A 4,949-nucleotide genomic window follows, 5' to 3' on the forward strand; every position below is an offset into this window, starting at 1 on the left:
ACCAACACGTAACCTTAACAAGCAATGTGTATAACCTTAACAACCAACACGTAACCTTAACAAGCAACGCGTATAACCTTAACAACCACGGTAAATTTCCCTGCAGAAAAAGATGAATGAAGTATTTAACACACACACACACAAGTTGTATGAAAAGACATAAAGTACAATAATTTCCAAGAACGACAGCACTATAGATGGTGGGGGATGATGGACCTGAGGGATGGAGAGGGGGGTTTGATGTGGCGTCTGGGGGAGGAGAGATTAGGTTGGGAACAAAGGCGAGGGGTCGAGCGGAGGCTGCGCTGGGATCGGCGGTGGACACGGAGGATCTCGGCGAGCGGAGGCGAGGGGTCGAGGCGTGAGACCGGGGGATTGTATGGTTATTACGAATATAATATTAGAGAGAGAATGAGTATTATAGTCTTTACCTGTGTAAAATTCTTGGGCTTTGTGTTTTGGGGGCTCAGAGCATAGTTATTACGAATTTGGGGGTTTTTAGAGCGTTGAAAAAGTCTTAGGAAGGGGAAGCATACTTGTTACGAATTTGGGGGCTGGAAGCATTTTTCCCTATATATTATGCTATTGAAGGTATGGACGGAGAAGTCCATTTGTAATTACCTTTCTTGTTTTAGCAAACTGATTTGATATCTTTAAATTTGTATTAGTTAGCTATGCTCGAAATCTAGCATCTGTTTAAATTTGAACAGAATTAAATATAAAATTCAAATCCTCTCCATTATGGTAAAGTCGTGAAGAAATCATTACTTTCATCAACGCTTACCGATTTGTCTAATAAGTGATTGTACTTCGTCTTTAAGTATAAATTTAGAATCAATGCAATTCATGGAGGTATGATTGGCGCTAAATTTACAATAAATCGCAATCACTCACTGTACAAATTAATAGTTATGACCGCTACTTTAGTTATGACCACTACTTTTTGTTAGTTTAGAAAATCCAAATCCTTAAAAACAATCCAAATTCATAAATGCAGCCCTATCCAACAAAAAATAAAGCAAGATATTTGACATCTTTAAACATGAGGAGGACACAGAAGAACAGCCACATGGGTGGTCCACAAACAGGGTTCTCGCTTGCATGAAGATGACGAGTTAGCACCGTTTGATTCTTGGAAATAACGTAAAAGCCAGCGTAGATTCTATGGCAGTGAGCCTTGTTTTGGTGTTCTGTTTTGGTTGGTAATCCAACGTAGTTGTCTTCTTATTATTTCCATTCTTTTCACTTTCCTGTACACGTCACCAGCAAACACCCATAGTTTCTTTAATAATAAAGGGCAAGTTTGGAAACTGTGGGCGTTTGCTGGTGAAGTAGACGAAGTTGATGAAGTGGAAGAAACATTATTTTTTCTACTTACAAAAGTTTACGAAACAAACAAAAGAAGAAGTACTTCCGCTATTTCCTAATTCATAATTTCAGAAGTAATAGATCCTAATTCATAATTTCAGATTAATAGATTTGATTTACTTCTTACTTCTAATATTTCTATTACTTCTGAAATTATGAATTAGGAAGTAGCGGAAGTATTTCCTTTTTTTGTTTGTTTCGTAAACTTTTGAAAGTAGAGGAAATAATGTTTCTTCAACTCCATTAACTTTTTTTTTTGTTTGGTAGCAAATAATAAATATTGCTATGAAGAGAAAAAGATAAATTTTCGGGATTTTATTTAGAGTATGAAGATATCCATATCATAACAAAAATGATTTTATCCCTAAATTGAGTCAATTTCATCTACTTCCGAGGTACTTCGGAGCCTTGAGGGGAAGAAAAAGATTCAAGAAGTAGAGATGTCACGTAGGCGCCACGTCAACTTCTAAAGAAATATTGGAAGTAGTGTTTTTAAAGAAACAAACATGTTTTTCTTCTTGAAAATAACAGAATTGACGCATATTTCATTTACTTCACATACTTCGTAGTTATTTCTATGTAAACAAACGGACACCTAACCAAAGATGCCCTAAATTAAAAACAAGAATAAAATGAACAAAATGGGAGAAGAAGTAATAAGAATCCAATGACGATATCACAACCGATTGGCAAGGATTGATATATATCATCTATTACCTTGAAAATATCATTGGAATCTAGGAAAGTTGTTATCTTTTGATCACGGCAAAATAGAAATAAAGAACTCTTTCGCATCACCAATTTTTTTTTTGACCAAGGTTAACAGCTTAACAATATTGCCAGTATTGCACTTGGCAGTTATTTGGTTCGCTATAATTGCACAGACGTGCAAAATTGAAATTAGAGGTGTGCAACGGTCGGTTCGGTTCGGTTTTTACTAAAATTTGAACAACCGAACCGAACCGCCTATAATTCAAAACCGAACTGAACTATTGCAAGTCGGTTCGGTTCGGTTTGTTCGGTTCTAACTTCATCAAACTTCTTATCAAACAACAAACTGCGTTAAAGAAAAAAAGATATCAACAAAGTAGGAGATTATGAAACATTAAACACTAATATAATGATATTGTTTTCAATCCATAATCATTCAAAAATGAGTTTAGGGTTTGAGTCTTTGACTCTTTGTGGACGGGTCAGGTAGGGTTTGAGATCAGAATGGGTAATATTGCACTATATTCGGTTAGTTCGGGTCGGTTTGGGTTGAAAAGTTTTCAAACTGACCCGAACAGCCATACTCATAAAACCGATTTTTTCGGATCGGTTCGGGTCGGTTTGGTCGGTTTTTTCGGTTTGGACCGAACCATGCTCAGCTCTAATTGGAATATTTTGGATCAGTAGCAAAAAATGTTTCCAGATCCAGCTAAAATAACTTATACAAATTTTTACGTAGGTTTGAATTATAGCAATAAATTATAAATGTTTAAACAAAACCAAAAAACTACAACACTACAACATCAAAATTACAGTTGCATTAACTCTAAGTTGCATAGAACTGTAGTGGTGTTGTAATTTAGGTTGCGTACATTGGAGACCATCCTTTAATAACTTTAGGGCCCGTTTGTCAAAGGGTTAATGAATAGAAATTAAGAAGAATGATTAATATAGTTAGCCCATTCGATAATCCGAATGACTAAATTATTAACCCGTTATATAAGTTTTATTTTAGTCCTTGCGATCAGTTTTAGTGTTTGAGAATAACAACGATTTTGATTATTTTTTAATAATTAGAATGGTTAACTCTTAATCCTTCTAAATAGGAGTATTAGTAAACCCCTTATTTTGAGAGGTTAACTCATTTTAATCCCTCTAGAAGGGTTAGCTTAACCCTTCTATATTTTTTATGTTAGGCAAATTATGGAGGGTTAACTCATTTTAACCATTGTATAGATTTTTTTATGTTTGGCGGGTTAAGAAGGGGTTAAGTCTCCTTAACCTCTCACTTAACCCTTTGACAAACGGTACCTTAATGTTATATTTTGATGTGGGGTCACTTTGGACCTATCTATTACAAATGCTCGCCTAGGCGTCAGAGTAGATTAAAACCATAACAAATGTAGGGTAGAATTTGGTTTGGGAGTTGGATAGCTAGTTCGGGTAGAATTTGGTTTGGGAGTTGGAGGGTTAGTTCGGATTTGGGTCCCTACAATTGAAAAGCAGTGGTCCTACGTTTGAGCAGCGACAGCATGATGCAGGCTGGCTTTGCTTTCTTGCCGTGGTGACCAGTGGATGTTAGGGGGTGTTTGGTTTAATTTCTATAAATTACAGGAAAAAGAAAATACCTACAATATAGATTTTTTTTTATTTCTATAAAATTTGTAGGAAAGATTTATAGAACTCAAAGCTTATCATATTTCTTGTTTTTTGTTATTTCTTTGTTTGGTTCAAAGTATGAAAAAGTTCCCAACTTTATAGAAAATATGATGTTTTTTTTTCTTTTGTTTGGTTGGATCTAGGCCCTACATTCATAGATCTGATTTTGAAATGGATTATTTCAAGAAGTAATTTCATAAAACCAACCTCTAAATTTTTGAGGTCTTTGCACATAACACCCCTAAGCTTTTTATCTCGCATAAGCCCCTAAACTTTGAGGCGTCTCACAAAATTCTCCTAAAATTTAAACTTCCTGGTGGACCATTCACTTGTAATTGGCAAATAACTAAAATATTCTTGATAGGAAAAGGTCTCAAATTTAGCCATTTGTTATCTACAGATAACTTACATCCTCCACCAAAAAGAGGTTTTTTTTCCTCTTAACTAAATAATTTAGTTATTTGCAAATTAAATATAGATAGTCCAGCGAGAAAAGTTTAAAGTTCATGGGGGGGTTTGTGCGAGACACCCAAAAGTTGAAGGAGTTATGTGAAAGAAAAAAGTTTAGGGGGTTATGTACAAAACCTTCAAAGTGTGGTGGATTTTGTGAAATTAACCCTTATTTAATTGTGCAACATTAATAACAATAATGATAATGAAACAAATAAGGTTACTTTATCCACATTAAACACGTTGTCATACATACAGAATCACTTTGGGACGTAGAATACATAATGAATGACACCATATGGTCCACAGCAGATTTACTCGCAGTAATACCTTTCTCTTCAGCTTATTGTTAATTTGTAATCTAAATAGTGTAGCTTGAACAGTAGTGAGTCTCTTTAACTGGAAGAGCAACAATAATATTTAAACTTACGGTGTGTTTGGCGATCACCCTAAAATTGTACCAGAACTATTCTATCTTTATTTTAAACTAAAATAATTTTGTTTTGGATCAGAGAAGAGGTGATCCAAAACAAAACTAGCTTGAGATAGCGAATTTGGCCTTAGAAAAACTAGGCTATTGTTGACAAGATTTTATCCGAACACAATTTCCTCTAGAATAAGACCAGGATTAAACTCGACATTATTTTGAAAAGTTATTATTTTGAAAAGTTGCAAGCACGATAAAAAGAGTCCTATAATAACCGAACCGTTGCATAGGATTCCACTTAGGCTTTTTCTTCGAAAGTATCTGTTGGATTCGT

Source organism: Asparagus officinalis, chromosome 4, assembly GCF_001876935.1.
Source record: "Asparagus officinalis chromosome 4, Aspof.V1, whole genome shotgun sequence".
In the NCBI taxonomy this organism is placed as follows: domain Eukaryota; kingdom Viridiplantae; phylum Streptophyta; class Magnoliopsida; order Asparagales; family Asparagaceae; genus Asparagus; species Asparagus officinalis.